Source organism: Schistocerca cancellata, chromosome 3 (assembly GCF_023864275.1).
Source record: "Schistocerca cancellata isolate TAMUIC-IGC-003103 chromosome 3, iqSchCanc2.1, whole genome shotgun sequence".
Taxonomy (NCBI): domain Eukaryota; kingdom Metazoa; phylum Arthropoda; class Insecta; order Orthoptera; family Acrididae; genus Schistocerca; species Schistocerca cancellata.
Window position 1 is genome coordinate 66,830,512 of NC_064628.1, and position 27,402 is coordinate 66,857,913.

General features: G+C 44.3%; 1 protein-coding gene across 1 annotated transcript in view; it reads left to right on the top strand.

The window, feature by feature from the left end:
- Positions 1–27,402, top strand: part of LOC126177001 (serine/threonine-protein kinase meng-po) — a 382,656-nt gene that overhangs the window by 31,839 nt on the left and 323,415 nt on the right. The window contains exon 2 of the mRNA XM_049924216.1: positions 25,533–25,745. The gene's annotated coding sequence lies outside the window, so the exon portion shown is untranslated. The remainder of the gene's footprint in view (positions 1–25,532; positions 25,746–27,402) is intronic.

Genomic DNA, 27,402 nt, shown 5'->3' on the forward strand with positions numbered 1-27,402 from the left:
AGGCAGGGCAGCCGCTTATATTCACTTTCTGCTTGTGTCGCTCCCGTCGTGGCTCGGTCCTAATCAGCGGACCATTGGCCGACGACGCTTCACTGTCTTCTCTGGTCTTCCGTTCTTCCTCCTCGTTCCGGCGCTTGTGGTTACGCCAGAACACTGTAGCCACCCCTTGTGTGGTCTTCCCCTTCTTCTCCTTCCAGGACGTTAGCATGAAAGTACCCTCTTGGGTCTTCTGTCTTCATCCATTCTTCTGGTATACCCAAACCATCCTAGCTGTCATTCTTCTATTCTGTTCATAATACAGGGTGATTCAAAAAGAATACCACAACTTTAGGAATTTAAAACTCTGCAACGACAAAAGGCAGAGCTAAGCACTATCTGTCGGCGAATTAAGGGAGCTATAAAGTTTCATTTAGTTGTACATTTGTTCGCTTGAGGCGCTGTTGACTAGGCGTCAGCGTCAGTTGATGCTAAGATGGCGACCGCTCAACAGAAAGCTTTTTGTGTTATTGAGTACGGTAGAAGTGAATCGACGATATGGGGCACTGAGAATCCGCGGGATACAACTCAGTATGAACGTGACTCGCCTAAGGTGAACGTTTTCTGTGCCATTTCAGCCAATAAAGTTTTTGGTCCCTTTTTCTTCGAAGGTGCTACTGTAACTGGACTACAGTATCTGGAGATGTTAGAGAATTGGCTGTTCCCTCAGCTCGAACAAGAAGCACAACAATTCATATTTCAGCACGATGGAGCGCCACCATATTGGCACTTATCTGTCCTTAACTACCTGAACGTCAACTACCAGAGGCGATGGATCGGCCGCCAGGCAGCCCGTGACAGAGCACTTCATCACTGGCCTCCAAGAAGCCCTGATCTTACCCCCTGCGATTTTTTCTTATGGGGGTATGTTAAGGATATGATGTTTCGGCCACCTCTCCCAGCCACCATTGATGATTTGAAACGAGAAATAACAGCAGCTATCCAAACTGTTACGCCTGATATGCTACAGATGTGGAACGAGTTGGAGTATCGGGTTGATATTGCTCGAGTGTCTGGAGGGGGCCATATTGAACATCTCTGAACTTGTTTTTGAGTGAAAAAAACCTTTTTAAATACTCTTTGTAATGATGTATAACAGAAGGTTATATTATGTTTCTTTCATTAAATACACATTTTCAAAGTTGTGGTATTCTTTTTGAATCACCCTGTACTGTAATGAGTCCACGGCCTTTCTGTTATCACCCCATTTCGCACATGATAAATTCGGTAAAATCTACGTACTCTTCCCAAGTGGTCCATTTCTACAACTCTAAGACTCTTTTTATTTCTTTCTGTGAGTTCCCAGCACTTACGCCCTTAGTTTGAACCTCTGATCGATTTAAATAAATACAGCTACAGCGGGATTTTCATTCAGTTTTATATTTTAATAGTTTTAACATATGTATGTAAAGATCTGTTATACTGTATGAATTGGTCAATCAATTACGTACGCTGTCATTCCCACAGCTTGTTACTGGTTCTGTGATGGGTTTGTATAAAAGCATTTTAACTTTTAACTCGTTTTCGAGTATCAAAGTACAGGATTTAATTTCTGGATAGCCGCCCTTCCCCGCCTCATCCGTTGTTGGATATCCCTGTCTCATTTTCTACCACTTGACAGGTACTTAAACCGTTTGCACACTTTAACAAGATGTCTGTCAATGTCCAAGTTACTTCCCTCTTCTCCCCAACATGAATATTCCGTCTATTCAAAATTAATTTTCAAATCCCACTTTCTATACTCTTCCATCGTTTTCTTAAACATGTAAGATATTGCCTCTTCATCGTTTACTGCTACAACTCGATCATCAGCATAGAAAAGTGCGTACATACACTGATTCCCTACTTCAACCCCCCATGCCCATGCATTTTCTACACCATAGATCCCTTACCTTCTGCACACACATCTTAAAAAGTATTGGAGACAGAGTTGTCCTTGCTTCTGTCCTTTATTTGTTCTGAAGGCCTCTCTAGAAATTCCTTTCCCCACTTTAATGACACATTCTGCCGACTTGTAAAAATTTATGATGCTTCTTTCTGAAGCTATGCTCATGCGTTTTTGTCAGAGTCAAACTTCCATTCATTGTTGGACTCTATCTACACAGCAGATATCATTGTTGATAAAAATATACCACGTAACTTACTTTTTTGCTTTTCCGGATATCTGCAGTTGATATAATTGCCTCAGTGCATCTATTGTTCCAGATCTATATCTACATACGTACTCCGCAATCCACCGCATGGTGCGTGGCGGAGGGTACCCCGTACCGGTATAGTCATTTCCTCTTCTGTTACACTCGAAAATAGAGCGAAGGTAAAACGACTGTCTATATGCTTCCGTACGAACCCTAATTTCGGATTTCTTCGTGGTCACTAACGCTAAATGTGCATCGACAGCAGTAGAACTGTTCTGCTGTTGCTGTCAAATGCCAGTTCTCTAAATTTTCTTAATAGCGCTCGTCGAAAAGAAAAGAACGTCACCTTCCCTCCAGTAATTCCCATTTGAGTTCCTGCATCTCCATAATACTTGCGTGTTGCCCGAACCTACCGGTAACAAATCTAGCAGCCCGCCTTTGAATTGCTTCGATGTCTTCCTTCAATGCGACCTGGTGCGGATCCCAGACACTCGAAGAGTACACAACAGTGGGTGACACTAGTGTCCTCTAAACGGTCTTCTTTACAGATGAGACACACTTTCCTAACAGTTTTCCCAATAAACCGAAGTCGCCCATTCATCTTCCCATCTACAATACTTACATGCTCATTTCATTTCGTATTGCTTTGTAACATTATGCCCAGATCTTTAAACGACGTGACTGTGTCAAGCAGCACACAACTAAAGCTGTATCCGAATATTACGGGTTTGTCTTTCCTACTCATCTGCATTACCTTGTATTTTTCTACATTCAGAACTAGCTGAGATTCAGCACACCGTCTAGAAATTCTGTCTAAGTCATCTTGTATCCTCCTACAATCAGTCAAAGACGATATCTTCCCGTACGCCACAGCATCATCAGCAAACAGCTGCAGACCCTTGCTTACCCTGTCCGCCAGATCATTTATATATACAGGAATTAGTAGCAGTCCTGGGACACTCTTCACGATAGCCTTGTCTCTGAGAAACACTTGCCGTAGATGACAAAGTACTGTGTTCTGCAACTTCAGAAGTCTTCGAGCCACTCGTATATCTGGCAACCGTATGCTTATACCATCGTTTGCAGTCGAGTTTGCAAGTGCTGCTCTGAGATGAAGGGGTTGGCACAGGATAGGAATTCGTGGCGGGCCGCGTCACACCAGTCAGAAGACTGATGACTAAAAAGAAAAAAAAGTTTGGCAGCGCCAAAAGCTTTATGGAAATCTAGGATATGGCATCCCCCGGTCGCCCTTCATCATGTGAGAAAAGGGCGAGCTGAGTTTCCCACGAGAAACGCTTTCTAAAATCGTGCTGCTTTGTGGACAGAAGCTTTTCCCTCCAAGGAAATGTATTATATTCGAATTGAGAATATGCTCAAGGATTATATAGCAAACCGATGTAAAGATATTGGTCTGTTACCGCAGCAGTGACAGATTTCCATTTCTTTACAATGAACGTGAAGCTGAAAGAATACCACGTAAGCCAAACTGATAGAGAAATTTAGTGGAGATTCGGAAGCTCCCCGAGGGCTATAGTGTTATGTACAGCGAAGCTGAAGGCTGTAGCAAAATGCAGGAAGACGTGCAGCGGCTGTTAATTACCCTCGAACAGCAATCTCTACTTTCATAAGCAGCTTTCAAGTGAACAACTATTTTTTTCACAGAGAAAGGTTGTCTTGTGAAATTATCTCCATTTCCATCAACAGAAACCTCGACAGCAGAACTGCTTCCCGGCACGGAGATGCACTTTACAAGCAATAAAGCCGTTCTCTCACGGGACGTGAAGTCCCACGAAGACGAGGTGCTGGTGACATCACAGAGTGGAATTCCAGGTTCCACTACACTGCGGAGCGTAAAATGAATCTGACATGTCAGATTCTTGTCTCATGGAGAGAAACGTAACCAGTGAGACGCGACATCGTATTTACGCCACAAGCAGAATTTTGGAGCCGCTGTATTGTCTGAAACGTCGTACTTGGTGGTTTTTTCTCATTGTAGAGTACGTGGTATCAATATAAGCTGTTTCAATGCAACAGAAAATTGAGGATCTCACGAAAACGCGTCGTTACAGAGACGATTTTTGCTGATAAAATGACAGGAAACTACACTATTCAGTTACGTTAGTGTGACGACCCGTCATACGCTTGAATAATCGCTTTTTGCAGCGCGGATCGCTGGGCGACGTGCAGGAAGAGTCAGTGAAGTTCTGGAAGCTACCGAAAGGGATGTGGAGCCTTGCCGACTCCAGTGCCGTGTCCTGCTGCGTCAGGTTTCTCGGTTGAGAATCCATGGTGCGAACAGCCCTAGCGACGTGGTGCCACAAGATTCTCAATTAGGTTTAAATCCGATGAGTTCGCTGGCCAAGGAAGTACGTAAAATTCATCGTGGTGCTCTTCGAACCACGTACGTACGCTGCGAGCTGTGTGAGACGTTGCATTGTCCTGCTGGTAGATGCCATCGTGCCGAGGAGACACAGACTGCATGTAGGTGTGGACATGGTCCCCAAGGATAGATGCGTACCATTGTTGATCCACTATGCCAGAAAGTTTTAGATACAGGCTCCCAGGTAGATGCCATTTTCCTTGACTTCCGGAGGGCGTTCGATACAGTTCCGCACTATCGCCTGATAAACGAAGTAAGAGCCTACGGAATATCAGACCAGCTGTGTGGCTGGATTGAACAGTTTTTAGCACACAGAACACTGCATGTTGTTCTCAATGGAGAGACGTCTACAGACGTTGAAGTAACCTCTGGTGTGCCACAGGGGAATGTTATGGGACCATCGCTTTTCACAATACATATAAATGACCTAGTAGATAGTGTCGGAAGTTCCATGCGGCTTTTCGCGGATGGTGCTGTACTATACAGAGAAGTTGCAGCATTAGAAAATTGCAGCTAAATGCAGGAAGATCTGCAGCGGATAGGCACTTGGTGCAGGGAGTGGCAACTGACCCTTAACATAGACAAATGTAATGTGTTGCGAATACATAGAAAGAAGGATCCTTTATTGTATGATTATATGATATCGGAACAAACACTGGTAGCAGTTACTTCTGTAAAATATCTGGGAGTATGCGTGCGGAACGATTTGAAGTGGAATGACGATATAAAATTAATTGTTGGTAATGGCTGGTTCAAATGGCTCTGAGCACTATGGGACTTAACATCTAAGGTCATCAGTCCCCGAGAACTTAGAACTACTTAAACCTAACTAACCTAAGGACAGCACAAAACACCCAGCCATCACGAGGCAGAGAAAATCCCTGACCCCGCCGGGTATCGAACCCGGGAACCCGGGCGTGGGAAGCGAGAACGCTACCGCACGACCACGAGATGCGGGCAATTGTTGGTAAGGCGGGTGCCAGGTTGAGATTCATTGGGAGAGCCCTTAGAAAATGTAGTCCATCAACAAAGGAGGTGGCTTACAAAACACTCATTCAACATATACTTGTGTGGGATCCGTGCCAGGTCGGGTTGACAGAGGAGATAGAGATCCAAAGAAGAGCGGCGCGTTTCGTCACAGGGTTATCTGGTAAGCGTGATAGCGTTACGGAGATGTTTAGCAAACTCAAGTGGTAGACTCTGCAAGAGAGGCGCTCTGCATCGCGGTGTAGCTTGCTCGCCAGGTTTTGAGAGGGTGCGTTTCTGGATGAGGTATCGAATATATTGCTTCCCCCTACTTATACCTCCCGAGGAGATCACGAATGTAAAATTAGAGAGATTCGAGCGCGCACGGAGGCTTTCCGGCATACGCGACTGGAACGGGAAACGGAGGTAATGACAGTGGCACGTAAAGTGGCCTCCGCCACACGCCATTGGGTGGCTTGCGGAGTATAAATGTAGATGTAGGTGTAGATGCCTTCCAGAACGACGGGATCACCCAGGCAATGCCACTAAAGCATTCCCCAGACCTGGATCGTAAAACGTGGTTCATCTGAAAAGCCCACGTGTCGGCACTCAGCGGACCCCCAGTTGCAGTATTGGTGTGAAAATCCCGGCCTTCGTCACCGATGAGCAGCAGTCAGCTTGGATGCAGGAACCAGGCGCCTACTGCGGAGTCTCGTACACAGCAACGTTTGCTGAACAGTTATTGAGGAGACACTCTTCGTAGCCCCTTGGCTCAACGGTAGGGGGGGGGGGGGGGAATCAGTTGCTCATCAGTTGTACGTCTATTTGCCCGTACACATCTAAGCAGCCGTGCATCACCCATAACCCGTGTTGCACCCCACTTGTCTCGGCACCTGCTTTAGGTAGCATCGTTTTTGCTATGCACGGTACACTTTATCCACAGCGGCACTGGAACAGTTGGGTACAGACTTGGCAGTTTCGGAAATGCTTCCACCCTTGGCGCGAAAGCGAATGATCGTGCCCTAATATCAAGTAATGGTCTTCGTAGATACAGTCGTTACACATTGTATATCATATACGGAGAAACAGCTACCGCAGTGAATCTATAGCATAGTTGACAGCGTAGTCAGCTGTGAAGAGAAAAGCAGCAGGTCCTCGTCCACATCCTTTCCAAACATTATTTTCATCTTTTGTTTTCTAAAAGATTCTGGGTCTTTCTTATTAATTTAATAGAAGTATACCTGCAATAGTCAATGTAGTTGCTGCAATTCTGTTGCATAGGCCAACGACTTGAATGTTTCCCTAGCGCCCAGAATTGCTAGTCTATGTCGCAAAGTAAACGCAAGTTACACACTGGAAGTCTCTGCTATTATGAAACTCTGCGCAAAACATGTACACCTATCTTTTTGTTTTAAGGACTGCCTCATTTCTGTACCTCGCCGAGAAATGATAGTGAGCACGCTACAAAATATCTCCTCGTCTATTCAAATGAAATAACGAAACGAATACAACACCGAGAATATGGATATAATGCATGCGCAAACTGACATTAGATACTGTACTTTAACTACTTTCAATTTAAAACAGAAAATGGGAAGGAGATTCCATTGAATTAACGAATAACTTCTAGGAGTATACACTTCAGATCGTTGTACAGAATTACGAACTGTTACTCTGCCAGCAGTTTACTGTTCAAGCCTTCGACGAGTCCAGAATGTTCTTTCTGATTTTCTCCGCTCTTCTTGGACAATCGCTAACAGAGGTAACGGAGCTGTTTTGCGCGCGTCAAGAAACTCTGTACTTTACGTGCCAGATGAAGCCGGGAACTGCCGTTGGAGAGCAGTGAGGTCGCAAGCAACTATGAGCAGCAAGTTGCGTGAGATGCAGGAGCGGGCAGCAGCCACGACGGACACGATGTCTGGCGGGCTTCACGGTGAGAAACACACGCGACTGAGCACGTCTTAGCAGTGTGCCGTGGCTTCGCGCACTTTTCCTTTTACGTGCCAAATCGGCATTAATTTTTAAACGACATAGGCTTCCCAGAAATTTTTTCAGGGGTCAAAACTCCAGAATTACCATTTTTGATATGAATGAGTTGCTCATGTTCGCGACCTGTCATGCCACAAGAACTAAATTTTATAGGCGACACTAAAAACTCGAGTACTGACGGTTATCCACCATTTCTAGTATGAGAATTCTGTAATGAATAAAGACTACAAACTCTATGTTCCACGGGCGAGGGGGAGAGGGTGGGATTTGGAAATTTGTGGTAAGGAGACCCAACTGCTGAGGACATCGGCCCCTAAGCTTACGCACTACCTAATCTAACCTCCGACGGGGGAAGGCGTGCCGACCGTGACAAGACACCTCAGAACGCGTGGAGGGGGGCGGGGGGGGGGGGGGGTAGGACACAAATTCCCCATCTTGCCCCTCTAGTGGATACCTATGTTAAACGACGATATGCTGCTGCTTTAATTTCAAAATTTTTTCGCAGCTGAGATAAAATCTGACCTTAGCACTATATCCTCCTACAGAACTACAGGTTATGTCACTATGTAGAACTTGATCAGTGTAACAATGCAGCGAAAAGTTCAACTGAACCCTAATTTACGCAAAAAAATAATTTTATAATTCTACAGTACGTGCTGTAAAAAAACTGCCTGACACTAACAACCTAATCGGTTCTGTATGTTGTTGTTGTGGTCTTTAGTCCTGAGACTGGTTTGATGCAGCTCTCCATACTACTCTATCCTGTGCAAGCTTCTTCATCTCCCAGTACCTACCGCAACCTACATCCTTCTGAATCTGCTTAGTGTATTCATCTCTTAGTCTACCTCTACGACTTTTACCCTACACGCTGATCTCCAATACTAAATTGGTGATCCCTTGATGCCTCAGAACATGTCCTACCAACCGATCCCTTCTCCTTGTCAAGTTGTGCCACAAACTCCTCTTCTCCCCAATCCTATTAAGTACCTCCTCATTAGTAATGTGATCTACCCATCTAATCTTCAGCATTCTTCTGTAGCACCACATTTCGAAAGCTTCTATTCTCTTCTTGTCCAAACTATTTACCGTCCATATTTCACTTCCATACATGGCTACACTCCATACAAATACTTTCAGAAAAGACTTCCTGACACTTAAATCTATACTCGATGTTAACAAATTTCTCTTCTTCAGAAACGTTTTCCTTGTCATTGTCAGTCTACATATTATATCCTTCTTCGTCGGACATCACCAGTTATTTTACTGCCCACATAACTCATCTACCATTTGAAGTGTCTCATTTCCTAATCTACTTCCCACATCACCACCCCATTTAATTCGACTACATTCCATTATCCTCGTTTTGCTTTTGTTGATGTTCATCTTATATCCTCCTTTCAAGACACTGTCCATTCCGTTCAACTGCTCTTCCAAGTCCTTTGCTGTCTCTGACAGAATTGCAAAGTCATCGGCGAACCTCAAAGTTTTTATTTCTTCTCCATGGATTTTAATTCCTACTCCGAATTTTTCTTTTGTTTCCTTTACTGCTTGCTCAATATACAGATTGAATAACATCGGGGATAGGCTACAAACCTGTCTCACTCCGTTCCCAAACACTGCTTCCCTTTCATGCCCCTCGTCTCTTATAACTACCATCTGGTTCCTGTACAAATTGTAAATAGCCTTTCGCTCACTGTATTCAGAATTTGAAAGAGAATATTCTAGTCAATATTGTCAAAAGCTTTCTCTAAGTCTACAAAAGCTAGAAATGTAGGTTTCCCTTTCCTCAATCTATCTTCTAAGATAAGTCGTAGGGTTAGTTTTGCCTCACGTGTTCCAGCATTTCTACGGAATCCTAACTGATCTTCCCTGAGGTCGGCTTCTATCAGTTTTTCCATTCGTCTGTAAAAAATTCTTGTTAGTATTTTGCAGCCTTAGAACTGGCTTTTCATCTGAGATTTGATATTCATACAAGTGGTTCCCTTTTCTTCAAAGGTCACTTTAATTTACCTGTAGGCAGTATCTACACTCCTGGAAATGGAAAAAAGAACACATTGACACCGGTGTGTCAGACCCACCATACTTGCTCCGGACACTGCGAGAGGGCTGTACAAGCAATGATCACACGCACGGCACAGCGGACACACCAGGAACCGCGGTGTTGGCCGTCGAATGGCGCTAGCTGCGCAGCATTTGTGCACCGCCGCCGTCAGTGTCAGCCAGTTTGCCGTGGCATACGGAGCTCCATCGCAGTCTTTAACACTGGTAGCATGCCGCGACAGCGTGGACGTGAACCGTATGTGCAGTTGACGGACTTTGAGCGAGGGCGTATAGTGGGCATGCGGGAGGCCGGGTGGACGTACCGCCGAATTGCTCAACACGTGGGGCGTGAGGTCTCCACAGTACATCGATGTTGTCGCCAGTGGTCGGCGGAAGGTGCACGTGCACGTCGACCTGGGACCGGACCGCAGCGACGCACGGATGCACGCCAAGACCGTAGGATCCTACGCAGTGCCGTAGGGGACCGCACCGCCACTTCCCAGCAAATTAGGGACACTGTTGCTCCTGGGGTATCGGCGAGGACCATTCGCAACCGTCTCCATGAAGCTGGGCTACGGTCCCGCACACCGTTAGGCCGTCTTCCGCTCACGCCCCAACATCGTGCAGCCCGCCTCCAGTGGTGTCGCGACAGGCGTGAATGGAGGGACGAATGGAGACGTGTCGTCTTCAGCGATGAGAGTCGCTTCTGCCTTGGTGCCAATGATGGTCGTATGCGTGTTTGGCGCCGTGCAGGTGAGCGCCACAATCAGGACTGCATACGACCGAGGCACACAGGGCCAACACCCGGCATCATGGTGTGGGGAGCGATCTCCTACACTGGCCGTACACCACTGGTGATCGTCGAGGGGACACTGAATAGTGCACGGTACATCCAAACCGTCATCGAACCCATCGTTCTACCATTCCTAGACCGGCAAGGGAACTTGCTGTTCCAACAGGACAATGCACGTCCGCATGTATACCGTGCCACCCAACGTGCTCTAGAAGGTGTAAGTCAACTACCCTGGCCAGCAAGATATCCGGATCTGTCCCCCATTGAGCATGTTTGGGACTGGATGAAGCGTCGTCTCACGCGGTCTGCACATCCAGCACGAACGCTGGTCCAACTGAGGCGCCAGGTGGAAATGGCATGGCAAGCCGTTCCACAGGACTACATCCAGCATCTGTACGATCGTCTCCATGGGAGAATAGCAGCCTGCATTGCTGCGAAAGGTGGATATACACTGTACTAGTGCCGACATTGTGCATGCTCTGTTGCCTGTGTCTATGTGCCTGTGGTTCTGTCAGTGTGATCATGTGATGTATCTGACCCCAGGAATGTGTCAATAAAGTTTCCCCTTCCTGGGACAATGAATTCCCGGTGTTCTTATTTCAATTTCCAGGAGTGTATCTTACCCCTAGTGATATATGCCTCTACATCCTTACCTTTGTCTTCTAGCCATCACTGCTTAGCCATTTTGCACTTCCTGTCGATCTCATTTTTGAGACGTTTCTATTCCTTTTTGCCTGCTTCATTTACTGCATTTTTATGTTTTCTCTTTTCATCAATTAAATTCAACATATCTTCTGTTGCCCAAGGATTCCTACTAGTCGTACTTGATCCTCTGCTGCCTTCACTATTTCGTCCCTCAAAGCTACCCATTCTTCTTCTACTGTATTTCTTTCCCCCATTCACGTCAATCGTTCCCTAATGCTCTCTCTTAAACTCTCTACAACCTCTGGTTCTGTCAGTTTATCCAGGTCCCATCTCCTTAAATTCCTACCTTTTTGCAGTATCTTCAGTTTCAATCTATAGTTTATAGCCAATAGATTGTGATCAGAGTTCACATCTGCACCTGGAAATGTCTTACAATTTAAAACCTGGTTCCTAAATATCTGTCTTATCATTATATAATCTATCTGAAACCCTCCAGTATCTCCAAGCCTCTTCCATGTATACAACCTTCTTTCTTGATTCTTGAACCAAGTGTTATCTATGATTAAGTTACGCTCCGTGCAAAATTTCACCAGGCGGCTTCCTCTTTCATTCCTTACCCCATTCCATATTCGGTTCTGTAATGAAGTGAATAACTCCCCTGATGTGAAACAGTATAGTAGTTTATGTAAGCATTCCAGACATCTGGTAGAGGTGAGATGCATGCGAATAACGCGTTTGTTATCCTAATATTTTCAGAATTCTTAATTTTCACTTACCTTATTAATTGAGAGTTCATTATTTTTCCTTAAGTGAAGAAATAACTCGGAAACTTAAAATTATGGCAACATACCAACAAGTAAGATACATAGGAATGCAGGGCTTCTCGAAGAATTTCTGATGAAATTTCTCGTGTTATCATCCGACTCGTGGCGTCGTGTTACCATTAAATTTCGGCGAATTTCCTGCTCGTCATCTTAATGTGAAATGTAGGGTTTGTGTCCAGTTCATTTTTTTTTTTTTTTTTTTTTTGTAGTAGTTGGGCCGTAGACTTCTCATTCGAACGGCCAAAGGGTGGTCCTCAGGAGATGTCAGTACCGATGAGTTTGGGAGGCGCGGGGAAGGAGGACATTCTTCTTAAATCTCAATGACTATGTATATCGAGACGAAGAAAAGTAAGTATGGATGAGGGTCGTTATAAGGAATCAACTAATCGGTGTATATACAGTGAGATTGTAAATTTGTTTTTCCATATCAGCGACTACTTTTCTTCTGCAGTCGTAAATTATTTAGAGCAATTTTTCAGCTTAAAACAACTGAGAAGTGTATGAATAAGACAGTAATTGGAAAATTAGTATTTCACCGTGTGATCACCGCTCATGCACATATTACGACACTAGCAGTTTCACTCGGATACTTGTTTATCTGTACCTCGTATTATGTATAGTTTAACTGAAATTTTTCCAAGGATTTCCGTGTTATATTTTACTTGTTAAATCTTCTCATTATCAGCTCCACTCGAAGTCGTTAAAAGTCATCGGGACTGTCGCCGGCCAGCCCAGCAACCCCGAAAACTAAGTGCTACTCGCTACTGATAATCGTTCGTTTTCAATTATTTTTTCGAGCTATCCCTTCACACATGCATGACACTGTAAAGGGTGCTCGGCATGCCTTATCCTTACTGTATATTTTGCCAGATAATAAACCATATACATTGGTGAGCCGAAACATTATGACCACCGGCTAAAAGGCATGTCGGTCCAACTTTGGAACATCGATACCGCGTGACATGGATTCGACAATCCTTGGTAGGATTCTGGAGCTGTATGGCATCAGATGTCTGCGCACAAGACTCGCAATTCCCGTAAATTACGGGTCGGTGGTTTTTGAGAGGAAGCTGGCGCCTGGTAGCGTCCCAGAGACGGTCCATCGGGTTCAGATCAGGCAAAGACATCAAGGCGAGTTCACTATAATGCGTCTCAAATCACCGTAATTTGATTATGGCTTTGTGACACGGACGAGTAACATGCTGGAAGATGCCATCGCCGTCGAAGAAGACATCAAACATGAAGGGACACAGGTGGCCCGCTGTAATGTCCACAGATGTTATGGTGCTTTCAATGATTAGCATAATCCCCACTGAAGCTCAGGTGAACGCCAACGCCACCCACTGCATAATACTGGTCTCATCACCCCGCATTCCTTGGGGCGATGCCTGTTTCGAGCAGTCGTTCCTTAGGATGACAGCGTATCCGAACACGAACCGCGATTTAGTGCAACAGTAAACACCATTCATCTGACCAGGTGACTCGTTTCCATTGAGCGACGGTCCGTTCGATGTCTCCATATCGGCTGCAGTCGTAATTAACATAGGAACACATAGGGGTCTCTGCAGCGAATCCCCATTTCCAACAGCGTGCACAGAATGGTGTGCTCTGAAACACTTTTGCATGCATCAGCACTGTACCCTGCGTCAGATTTGACACAGATAGACGCCTATGCTGCTTTCTCGTTCCCAAGTACCAACAATGTATCCTATGTCAAAGTCGCTTATGTCAGCGGATTTCCCCGTGTGGTGCCAGTATCGTTGCGAGAATGATTCCTCATTCGCCTTTGCTTCGCTTTTACGTTTTCCGCAACGGTACCGGGTGGCTGTCAATCCCCGGCGGTAGTGGTCATAATGGCTGGGATACAGGTGAGAGTTTCTTGCTCTCAGACAGTTTGCCACTTTCGGCTAGTACTAACAGAGCATGGAGTGGCCTTCGGGTCGCGCGAGGTGTGTCAAACTTCCACTCCCTCTGAGTACCCACAACCATAGAGGCGGTGGTCGCTACGCGCAACTCGAATAGTGCGATACACGGGGAGAAAAATTTCAGGTTATCAAATTTGCCTAAAAGTTGTTTTATGTAGGCGAAGCAGATCTACATCTCTCTCTGTAGCTGGTTTCTCAGTGAAACTTTTACTTTTCGCGAAAAGAATAAAAAAGCAACGTTTTGGAATTCGCGCATGTTCTCCGCTGCACAGTCTTTGTCATTCGCTTTCGAGGAAAAAAAAAGCGCATATTATAACCACACATCACAGCTTGATAATGAATTTGTTTTCTTTTCGTTATTGCCAATTGTTATTGTGATAATTCAAACTAAAGTACAACACTGCACATATTTTGAAATGTTTGCAGTGAAAAATGTAGTCGCTGGCCAGTTTACGTCTAGTGAGTTTTATGCCATACATTCTGTCTACGCAATATAGCTAACATATCGAAATTGTTTTTTAAAGTCGAAGGAGATTCATACCCCTTTCAATACTCAAGAAAATACCTGAGATACGTTGGAGGTTGTCCACGACTTGGTTGATATTACGCGCCTGCTATATGGTATGGCCTAATGTTTCTCTTCTTCGTATGCTGTCAATACAAATCGAAACTGTAAGTGAAAGTAAATCTTAATGAAATGAAAAGACACCGGGAGTTATCAATTCATGACGCTGGCTGTATGTTTTTTTAGGGTACCGTACCTCGAGTGGTAAAAACGGAACCCTTATAAGATCACTTTTTTCCCCGTCCGTCCGTCCGTTCTTCCGTCTGTCTGCCCGACTGTGAAGAACCTTTTTTTTTTTCTCAGCAACGGACAGACGTATCAAGCTGAATTTCATATCACGTGCTAAGACCTACACTCCATTGGCGCTGGAAAAGCTTTAAACTTCTAACACAATCCATTCAAAAGATACGGCCATTTATGTTTCATATTTTAACACTCGCATATTTTGACTTACTTATCAGAACCTATAGAGTACTTCACTTTGACCTAGAATCATGAAATTTAACAAGAAGCAACGTTGTGCATTACAAGTAAACGAGATATCCTAAAATTGTTAATTTGTAATTATATCACACAAAAAACTTTTTTGTTATGTTGTCACTGCATTTCTGTCCGTTTGTTAAGACCCCTTTTATGTGAAACGGTGCATGAAGATGAAGTTTGTATCACGTACGAAAGCCTACAGTCAACTGGCGGCGTAAGAAATGTAAGATTCTACGCAAATACAATCAAAATATATAGCCGTTTATGTCACATATTTTGATATCTCGCCAGTATCGATATCGATAACAGGCAAACTCGTAGAGATTCTCAATTCCCGGTATGGATGAACTATCTATATACATAGTTAAGTTTGTCCAGAACCATTGCACTTTCTGGATTTTTTCATTGTATGCTACCGGGGTTCAGGAAATATTGTTACTGTGTTCACAACGTTACCATTTCTTTTTGAGTCATCAGTCTTCTGACTGGTCTGATGCAGCCCGCTGCGACTTCCTCTCCTATGCCAGCCTCTTCATATCACAGTAACACTTGCAACCTACGTCCTCAATTACTTCGTGGATGTATTCCAATCACTGTCTTCCTCTCCAGTTTTTACCCTCTACAGTTCCCTCTACTACCATCGAAAATATTCCCCCACGTCGTAGCAGATGTCCTACCATCCTGTTCCTTCTTCTTGTCAATGTTTTCGATATATTCCTTTCCTCGACGATTCTCCAGTGAACCTCCTCATTTTTTACCTTATCAGTCCACCTAATTTTCAACATTCTTCTATAGTACCACATCTCAAATGCTTCGATTCTCTTCTTTTCCGGTTTTCCCACAGTCCATGTTTCACTACAATATAATGCTGTATTCCAAAGGCACATTATAAGAAATTTCTTCCTCATATTAAGACCTATGTTTGAACTAGTAGACTGCTCTGGGCCAAGAATGCCCTTTTTGCCAGTGCTAGTCTACTTTTTACTTCCTCCGTGCTCCGTCCGTCATGGGTTATTTTGCTGCCTAACTGCCAGAGTCCCCTTAACGTCATGTGATTCCTGACCAACAATCCTGATGTTTAGTTTCTCACTGTTCTCATTTCTGTTACTTCTCATTACTTTCGTATTTTTTTGATTTACCCTCAATCTATATCCTGTACTCATAAGACTGTTCATTTCATTCAACACACCTTGCAATTCTTCTTCACTTTCATAGCAATACTATCGGCAAATCTTAAGACTGATATACTTTCACCTTGAATTGTAATTCCACTCTTGAGCCTTTCTTTTATTTCCGTCACTGCTACTTTCATGTATACATTGAATAGTAGGGGCGAAAGGCTCCACCCCTGTCTTACACCCCTTTTAATGCGTGCACTTCGTCCGTATATTATTGAAATAATGATTGAAATAATTCGGTCATTTACGTAATTAATTTGAAAACAAACAAATCCAAAGCAAACCCAACAGAAAGGCGAGATGAGGCAGTGGGTAAACAAGCAGACAGAGAGAAAACAATAGCGAGACTGATACTGCGACAGGTGTCGTAGGTATCCAAGAGGTGGAGTGTCGGTGCACACCCCTACAGGTCCTTCACCACAGGAAAGGCCGCTCTACTTGCATCTATGTTCATCTACATCTACATCTACATCTACATCCATACTCCGCAAGCCACCTGACGGTGTGTGGCGGAGGGTACCCTGAGTACCTCTATCGGTTCTCCCTGCTATTCCAGTCTCGTATTTTTCGTGGAAAGAAGGATTGTCTGTATGCTTCTGTGTGGGCTCTAATCTCTCTGATTTTATCCTCATGGTCTCTTCACGAGATATACGTAGGAGGGAGCAATATACTGCTGGACTCTTCGGTGAAGGTATGTTCTCGAAACTTTAACAAAAGCCCGTACCGAGCTACTGCGCGTCTCTCCTGTAGAGTCTTCCACTGGAGTTTATCTATCATCTCCGTAACGCTTTCGCGATTACTAAATGATCCTGTAACTAAGCGCGCTGCTCTCTGTTGGATCTTCTCTATCTCTTCTATCAACCCTATCTGGTACGGATCCCACACCGCTGAGCAGTATTCAAGCAGTGGGCGAACGAGTGTACTGTAACCTACTTGGTAGGTTGCAGTAGTTCTGTGGTAGCACTCGCAGAATTGTTTACACTACGGGCGAATTTATTGCTGAGAGTTAGTGTCTAACAGTTCCTTTCGAGTACTTTCTGTCAGTGTCTGAGAGTCTTGCGAGAGCAGATGTCGGAATAGTTTCCACACAGCGAGATGAGAGTGTCTGTGAGAGCTCTCTACGCGAGATTTTTCTATCGTAGTTCTTTGTGTGAAGGAAGAGGTCGCGATGGAAGAGCGTCGACCTGCAGCTGCACTTTTAATATCTTTAGTGGCAAATAAAAAAAGGAAACGACCGTGTTGCTGATGAATAAAAGAGAGGATTCGGCGGGGATGATTTTTGAGTATGCAAGAATGTCATTGTAGAGCTTGTGATGAAAAACCCACAATAATATGGAAATTGTACAATAATGACAGCGATGAATATGGAAGAAATACTCTTTATAATCGTATCCTAAATATGTAAAACCATTAATGTTAAAGACAGGGTACTTCTGTTACTACTATTTCCAGCATCAGCTACTTTTATTCTGTTTAATGTTCGGTAGAGTAACAATTGGGATAAAATAATACTACACCAAACTCATCTTGATACCCACACACGTCCAAAAACCAAATAGGTCGGATATCTGATAAATGGAGCGTTTCCGAACATACGTTTATTTGAATGTTTTTACTTACATTGACTTAAGGAACCACTCGTAATTCCTGAAGATCTCTTCAACACGCAATATGACAATAAAGGGCAGTCGGAACTTTCCCTTATACACTTCTAGAACTTGTAGAGGGGAGTGAGTACATAATATTTTGAATAAGAGCCGATGTGTGGAAACGTTCCCTTTCCGTTCTACGTCGGTTTCAATTCAGATGTTTAATTCATCCACTTCTGTTTGAGGAATTGAAGTAGGAGTGACGCAGTACAATTATTAGGCAACAATTAGAAAGGAAATATAACGAAATAGTCATTTATCAGTTACGCATTTTTGTTCGCATTAACACTAAAATATTACGTGTTTATATTATTCCAGAACAAAAAAGAACCCAGCATACTTTACGTCCAGAACAGTACTGATGCATTACAACAGCAGCACGATGTGGCGACCACAAACTTGTTACAGATATTGTACCCACCAAGCACGTTCTGGCACACTCTCTCCACCCCCTCCCCCCCCCCCCCGGTGTCTCTTCAGTTTCTGATGCAGCGGCCAGAACTCGTGCCAGCCGGTTTTCCACTCTCTCCAAAGGAGACTCGCAGCAGTGCAGACGTTAGGTGAAATGGGTGACTGTCTGACGTAGTACACGTCATCTTGTGTACCCCATTGCATATCAGAAAGAGCTCCTCTGAGTGTTTTCCGTTCCCTCAGCAGACGTGGATGCGTTACACGTCTGAACTGATCCGTCGTAAAACGGAAACGATACGTTTCCGGACGTGAGTTCCTATTCAAAATATTATGTACTCACTCCCTTCTACAAGTTCTAGATGTTAGTAAAGTGAATTTGCGAACACCTTGTATGATCAATAAATACCACATTGTATTAATACATATAGCTGTATTGACAGAATTAAATGGCAATTTTACGACTTCCAAAACGATTGCTTTCAAACATAACTTCACTTGTTTCTCTATGCAAATTAATCTACGTTATAAAAGTAATTTGCCTTATTCCTAGAGTTGTGGATATACTGGTAAATTACTTCTGTTGAGGTGTTAAAAACTGTAGTAAATTCGGCCAACAAACTTCGCTTCTTATCTCAGTTCCTGTAGTCTATAATAATAATGCTGGCCTTTCCTCGTACAAACTAATTAAATGCACAAATTCGTCTCCAGTCCACTTCCTGGTAGCTTTCTTCAAACTTTGTTTACCGACACTGCACTGACATACAGTCACAGTGCGTTCCATCGCGATAGTTGCCGGTATATGTTTAGAGGGAAGCGTGTCGTAGTGTTCATGTGGCGTAGTAGGTTGGGCGCTATTGTGTTATTCATATTATCGTGGGATCGAGTCTCTACAGTGACAATTTTTTATTTTCGTTTGTTGATTCTATACAGGTTGTTACAAAAAGGTACGGCCAAACTTTCAGGAAACATTCCTCACACACAAAGAAAGAAAATATGTTATGCGGACATGTGTCCGCAAACGCTTACTTTCCATGTTAGAGCTCATTTTATTACTTCTCTTCAAATCACATCAATCATGGAATGGAAACACACAGCAACAGAACGTACCAGCGTGACGTCAAACACTTTGTTACAGGAAATGTTCAAAATGTCCTCCGTTAGCGAGGATGCATGCATCCACCTTCCGTCGCATGGAATCCCTGATACGCTGATGCAGCCCTGGAGAATGGCGTATTGTACCACAGCCGTCCACAATGCGAGCACGAAGAGTCTCTACATTTGGTACCGGGGTTGCGTAGACAAGAGCTTTCAAATGCCCCCATAAATGAAAGTCAAGAGGGTTGAGGTCAGGAGAGCGTGGAGGCCATGGAATTGGTCCGCCTGTACCAATCCATCGGTCACCGAATCTGTTGTTGAGAAGCGTACGAAAACTTCGACTGAAATGTGCAGGAGCTCCATCGTGCATGAACCACATGTTGTGTCGTACTTGTAAAGGCACATGTTCTAGCAGCACAGGTAGTAATCCCGTATGAAATCATGATAACGTGCTCCATTGAGTGTAGGTGGAAGAACATGGGGCCCAATCAAGACATCATCAACAATGCCTGCCCAAACGTTCACAGAAAATCTGTGTTGATGACGTGATTGCACAATTGCGTGCGAATTCTCGTCAGCCCACACATGTTGATTGTGAAAATTTACAATTTGATCACGTTGGAATGAAGCCTTATCCGTAAAGAGAACATTTGCACTGAAATGAGGATTGACACATTGTTGGATGAACCATTCGCAGAAGTGTACACGTGGAGGCCAATCAGCTGCTGATTGTGCCTGCACACGCTGTACATGGTACGGAAACAAATGGTTCTCCCGTTGCACTCTCCATACAGTGACGTGATCAACGTTACCTTGTACAGCAGCAACTTCTCTAACGCTGACATTAGGGTTATCGTCAACTACACGAAGAATTGCCTCGTCCATTGCAGGTGTACTCGTCGTTCTAGGTCTTCCCCAGTCGCGAGTCATAGGCTGGAATGTTCCGTGCTCCCTAAGACGCCGATCAATTGCTTCGAACGTCTTCCTGTCAGGACACCTTCGTTCTGGAAATCTGTCTCGATACAAACGTACCGCGCCACGGCTATTGCCCCGTGCTAATCCATACATCAAATGGGCATCTGCCAACTCCGCATTTGTAAACATTTCACTGACTGCAAAACCATGTTCGTGATGAACACTAACCTGTTGATGCTACGTACTGATGTGCTTGATGCTAGTACTGTAGAGCAATGAGTCGCATGTCAACACAAGCACCGAAGTCAACATTACCTTCCTTCAATTGGGCCAACTGGCGGTGAATCGAGGAAGTACAGTACATACTGACGAAACTAAAATGAGCTCCAACATGGAAATTAAGCGTTTCCGGACACATGTCCACATAACATCTTTTCTTTATTTGTGTGTGAGGAATGCTTCCTGAAAGTTTGGCCGTACCTTTTCCTAACACCCTGTATAATATGTTTATGACGTTTTTATATGTTATTTGCTACGTATCATTGTCTAACTGCCGTGCTGTTCTTTTACAGTCAAAACTGGTGATTTCTTCGATCATGGCCCGAAACATGCATTTTCGTGGATGCTTTTGATATAATATCTGCATGAGTACGGCGAAATATATTACTAAGTTGTGATAGTGAACGAACTGTGAAATACGGCACAAACATGAGAAGCAATATCGCCGGTCAACACTCTCAGCTCTCCCGACAAATTTGGTGCAGTTTCTCTCGCCTGAGAGCGGTCTAGATCAGAGGTCTAAACTCATAGAGTGCGACTATCTGACATCTTGCCCCACTCTCGGACATTGCAGGCGAACTCTCTCGGCGCTGTTTACACGACACTTACTACTCGCAAAAGCTCTCTGGGGGTGAAAAACTCTTGCGTGTATACCTAGCTTAAAGTTTTGGCTCATGCAATCCAAAGTTATGCTTATTTGTTTTTAGTTCTCCTCCCCCCCCCCCCCCCTCACTCCGCGCACACACACACACACACACACACCACCACCACCACCACCACCACCACCACCACCGCACTTCCCCAAAGAGGGATGCTTGGCGAATGTTATCCCTAAGGAAATTGTCTCGTGCCAAGTAGCAAATTTGGTTGAATTTTCTCAAGTCGAATAAGAACTGTGCTGGGCCACAAAAACAAACAGACACACACACACACACACACACGTATCTATTCTGTATTAGTGAGACCATGTTGCCCGCAATTGCTGTTTAATTACATAAAGTATTTCAAAAATGGTTCAAATGGCTCTGAGCACTATGGGACTTAACATCTATGGTCATCAGTCCCCTAGAACTTACAAGGGAATGGTCAGACTTGTCATGCCGAAACATGTATTGCTTTTTTTAGCACTGTTATTTAACTGTGCAAAAGGTCCGTATGCAAAATTGTAGCTGCTGACAAGAACTGGAAGTCACCTAAAAAAAATCACGAACATGGCTGTGTTTCCTGCTTGGCGCTTGCAGTGACAGCTGGCCACCCCTGGAAATGGCGAGTCGCGAGCGTTGTGCGCATGGTCGGCAAGTGCGGCCGTCTTATCGCGGCGTTCATTAAAGAGGAATATCGCTGCACGGTTTTGGTGGAAAGGGGAAACGAATATTCGTTTCTGTGGCATGCACGTCCTTTTAATTTCTGGTACGTATTTCGAAACATACCGTCCCGAAACTGGTTAGAGATGTGAAAGATGTTCTGTACGTGTTCATCTACACACCGCAAGCCACTTTACGATGAACATTCAATCTCCCCTCACAGGTGATGGTGAACCCTGTAAATGGTTTGCTGCTTGCCATGGAGATATACCACAGACGCCAAATGAAGCAATCAACAGAAAACATGCGTGAAGACTATGTGTTGTGCGACATGGTTGTTAAACTTCTAGACGAGCATGTAAATGGCGCAGACATGTGACTATAAACAACTGAAACACTCGATATTGCAGACTGTGAATCTACAGATGGCGAAGACACCGACGAAAGTTGCGCTCATGAAGACTCTTCGAGTGTTAGTGCCACGGACCATCATCAATTATCTCCGAAAGTAACACCAGCAACTACAATTACCTTATCAGACAAAGAAAAAGCGGTGACGTATTGGTTGAACGAAAGTGGTAAGAAACGCCTAGGTGTCAGTACTGTTCAAAATAAGTATCGCTTTGTCCGTTCTGAACGTGAATTGTATAGATGGAAAAAGGAAGTCGCTGGACGACGTAAGAGTCGACTGGAAATTGCGCCGGAGATAAATGCGCGACTTTTTGAGCTATTTACCGATGCCAGACAACAGTAATTTAGTGTCAGCGATACAACTTTGCGTGATTGGGCGTTAGAGATTGCCAACGCGATAGGCGCTGAAGAATTTACAGCTTCTCGAAGTTGATTAGTCGCTTCAAAAGATCACATAAAATTGTGGCAAGAAAAATAACAAAATTTGTATCGAGCTTTTCTTAGGAATGCAAAAAATGAGATCGCTAGTTTTAGTGAATCGTACGTGTATAATGCAGGTCAGTCAGGTTTTCAAAAAGAAATGCGTGTGGAAAGAACACTGTCATTCAAAGGGGAAAAACATATTGAGGCGATTGCGCAGTCCACGACTGCACTCACCCATTCATATACTACAATGCCCATAATTAGTCTGGATGGTTCATTGCTGCCTAAACTATATGTGTGTCTTCAAGAACCAACTGGACGTTTTGGGCCACGTGTCAAAAGAACAATGTTCTACGTAAACAATCTTGTGGTAGACGCATCGAAGTCTGGAAAAGTGGGAAATGAAAATGTTACACTTTTCATGCGTCATGCTTTTCTTCCGTTCTGCGGGAACAAATCTCTTCTAGATTCGTGGTCAGGTCATAAAAGGTCTGATTCATTGAAAGCTGTATTTCGAGCCCACTGTGACAAAGAAGTAGAGATACTTCAGATTCCACCCGGCACGACGAACGTAATTCAAGTTTTAGACAGAGAATTTTTCCGTCAGTGGAAGGCATTTTGCAGAAAACTAACAGAAAATTATTGTGTGCAGATCATTGCAATTTCCTGTCTATCAAGTGACAATATTCTCAAGCTGCAGTCGGTAGTACATTATCAATTTTCCTCCCCACGGTTTCAGAATTTGATTAAATATGTGTGGCACTCGTCGAAATATACTGATACTAGACCTGATTCATTCCTAACACCAGCCCAGTTTTGTCTACGGACATCTAACAACGTCTGTGATTCGCAGGGCTGCCATATGTCGTATTTGCTTGTATGTTCTTGGTGCACAAAAAACCTATGTTTTGAACATTGTATCAATATTTCGCATTTTTGCGGTAAATACAAGAAATAAAATTTGGACGTGTTCTAAACCGTATATTTATTTGTGTCTATTTCATAGCTATTTGGAAAGAATGTTGTAGATAACATATCAGCCATATTTGTCAACGAATGTTTCATTATCATACGATCGCTTTCACTGGGGGAATAAGCTCTCGCACTGCTGTGGCAAGAGAGCGGCGCGTAGCTAACGCCACCTTGTCCCTAGATGGCGTTGGTATAACGTAGCGAGAGACGTCAGGGTTGTACAAGAAGCAGTTATAAGCGCGGAAACCATGCGACAATAATGTCTTACTTCATAAAATTGTTTACAGACTTCCAGGTCATGTCAGCAGCTAAAATTCTGCATACAGACTTCTTGCAATGTTAACTCACAGTGGTAAAGAAAGCAACACAGGTTTCGACATGACAAGTCTGACCATTCCCTTGTTAGAACTACTTAAACCTAACTAACCTAAGGACAGCACACAACACCCAGCCATCACGAGGCAGAGAAAATCCCTGACCCCGCCGGGAATCGAACCCGGGAACCCGGGCGTAGGAAGCGAGAACGCTACCGCACGACCACGAGATGCGGGCTAAAGTATTTCAAATCTACTATTAAAAATGAGGGCGTATTTTAGCCTACGCATTTCGTCTGATTCATTTAGAACTTCATCAATAGACCACTGACACTGTTCTAGATTAATAAAAATTGCGTTTTAATAGCTGCAAAGACGGATTTACAATCTCTTAAATATGCAGCGGTAAGTATCTACGGCTGGACTACTCGTTCATAATATGTAGAGGTATACAGGTGACTACCTCGTGAAATCAACCTTTCTGTTAGGGAAAAACGTATGGAAATTCCTGCAGTAGTTCCTCAGGCCAGCCTTCACGCCTTCACATACGGACAGGAAAACGCGGAGGGGTAGCTTAATTTATAATGTGTTAAGATGACTTCCTGATGCATGTAAAAAATTTGCTTGCACAAAGGACAGATAACTTTCAGAAGAAAATTCCCCTTTTTTTTGTCAATGGGTTAGTCAATAGTTAACGCCAAAGTTTTTTTTACGTGGGAATGACCGGAAACTGCTTGTGACTGTAACGGGCAGCCACGCGCGGATGTCAGAACGAGCGTCAGCACAGGAGACTCCCTACCTGACAGTGTCGGCAATACGCGGCGGATGCGTACACGGAAATGCATGCCACATTCGCTAACCTAGACTACATTTGCCAAGTAGCCACGCCAACCAAATCCTGAGGAAGCATGGTGTCTCCATAATAACGACCCTCTCTAACTTTATGATCTACTAGTATTTTCATACATTTTGCGACAATGTATTTCACTTTGACAAAGTAGCTTCGCGAAATATTTGCGATGAGGCCATTTCAAGTATTAATTGTTGTGCCAACTTTTAGTTTGAGAGCTACAGAAAACTAGCAATAGTTCCATAAATGTTGATTTTCGTGAAAAACTGTAACTTTTCGAATCTTATCAGCATAATCTGTACATCACTTGATTTTTCCGTGTAGCTCGAAAAGTCACATTGTCACGTCCTTTCGTAGAGCTTGGCTAGGTTCAAATGGCTCTGAGCACTATGTGACTTAACTTCTGAGGTCATCAGTCGCCTAGAACTTAGAACTAATTAAACCTAACTAACCTAAGGACATCACACACATCCATGTCCGAGGCAGGATTCGAACCTGCGACCGTAGCGGTCACGCGGTTCCAGACTGAAGCGCCTAGAACCGCACGGCCACACCGGCCGGCCTTCGTAGAGCTCTTGTTTATTGCAGGCTTGAACATTTCGACAATAGGGAAACATATTAATGTTTTAGGGTTCAAAAATGGTTCAAATGGCTCTGAGCACTATGGGACTCAACTGCTGTGGTCATATGTCCCCTAGAACTTAGAACTACTTAAACCTAACTAACCTAAGGACATCACACACATCGATGCCCGAGGCAGTATTCGAACCTGCGACCGTAGCGGTCGTGCGATTCCAGATTGTAGCGCCTTTAACCGCTTGGCCACTCCGGCCGGCCTAATGTTTTAGGGAGCACCTAATAAAATCAAATAATGATATCGTGATATGCATATACGTATGTCTCATTTGTGCTTTTTTGACTACGCTGGACATTTAGCGTGTGTTTTCCAGATTTTCCTGAAGATTCCGGACTCGCTGGTGGAGGATGAGGCAGAGGACGGCGTGCGCCGGTGAGACGAGGTTTTGGTTTCGCAAGTGAACCAGAGTGGGGCCATTGTCTGTCGCGTCGCGTCGCGTTTCCTCGTCTATCGCCGCCTCGAGCAGTTGGACTCGGCCGCCTATTAATAGACAGCTTCGCGACCGCCTACTGCCCAGCTGCTGCCGGTAAGCTAAGCCACGCACAAAACAGCTTCAGCCCAAAACACCGCAGGCGAGCGCATAACTGTCCCTCAGGTACTCCATCACCATACGGCGCACTTTAGGTTACCCTGAAAAACATCGCACATCGTCACCTACTTACCGAGAGTTGGATTCAGTATCTGACTGTGTTCTAGTTCAAATGGCTCTGAGCACTATGGGATTTAACTTCTGAGGTCATCAGTCCCCTAGAACGTAGAACTAGAATATTGTGGGATTTGCACAACGTCATCCGGCGGCACACCCGTGAAGACTATTTACAACTTAGAACTACTTAAACCTAACTAACATAAGGACATCACACACATCCATGCCCGAGGCAGGATTCGAAACTGCGACCGTAGCGGTCGCGCGGTTCCAGACTGTAGCGCCTAGAGCCGCTCGGCCACCTCGACCGGCTACGTTCTAGTATCTAGCAGTTGGGAAGGGAAGCAACGTAACAAGCTGGTAACAAAAGAATCTGATTTTATCATCATCATCATCATCTTAAACAGCCTCTGGCCGGGTCTGTATGGAACATAGGCTCTCCATCGCCTTCTGTCTTGCCACCATCTCTCCGTCTTCACCTTGGTCCAGTCTTCTCCTTTCTTCTGGACGCATTCCTCTACTCCTTTCAGCCATCTGTCTCTCGGTCTTCCTCTTGGTCTCTTCGCTTACAGTTTCATCTCGTTTATCCTCCTGTGTATCCTCTTCCTTTCTCTTAGCGTGTCCATACCATCGCAGCCTTGATTTCTCCCGTAATGGCTCCTCTCATTTCTTAACCTGTCTATCTTTGTCACTCCAGTACTGTTTCTCAGGAATTTCATCTCACTAGCTTGTACTCTGCTTTTCTCTCTTCCTTTCGTAACACAGGTTTCTGATGCATATGTCAGGATCGGCACTTAGTATGACCGGTATACAACCTTTTTACTGATTTGGAGTACATCTTTGCTCCATATCAGGCTTCTGACACTATTCCGAAATGCTTCTGCTTTTCTCACCCGCTCGTTTATTTCTCTGTCGTTTTTTCCATCTTCCTGTATCAGGCTTCCTAGGTAGTTGAAACTCTAGACTCTCCTCAACCGTTCCCCTCCAATTGTTATTCCAGTTGTTCCTCTCTCCTTCTGTCTTGTTGTGATAATCATCTCACTCTTACTTACACTAAATTTCATCCCATATTCTTGTACTGTTCGTTCCCATACGTCCAACTGCTCTTGTACTTCCTCCTTATTCCCCCAAAACATCAGATCATCTGCAAACACCATAGCTTTCATCTTACTTTCACCAATTACTTGTGCTACTGTAATCATGATGTCATCCATCACTACAATACTCGTCCAAGTCGTGGGAGATGGGCAACGACATGAAGTAGGGGATTGCCTGTAGGTGCGAGATACAGTGGGGACTGCGTGTGTCCCGGGACCGCTACAGTAGCTGTGAAGATTCTACAGGAAACCTGAAAAGTGACGGCGAAGAGGGTCTGGTGAAGCTACGATAGGCCCAGCAAGCCAGTAGTGGATTATGATTTCTGCTCCTTAAAAAATAGAACGGGCCTCGGAATCTGATTTTATAATGAATTATATTATGGTGCTCAGTGTGGATCAATTCGAACGTTGTCAACGCATAGAAGCGGCTCATGTTCATG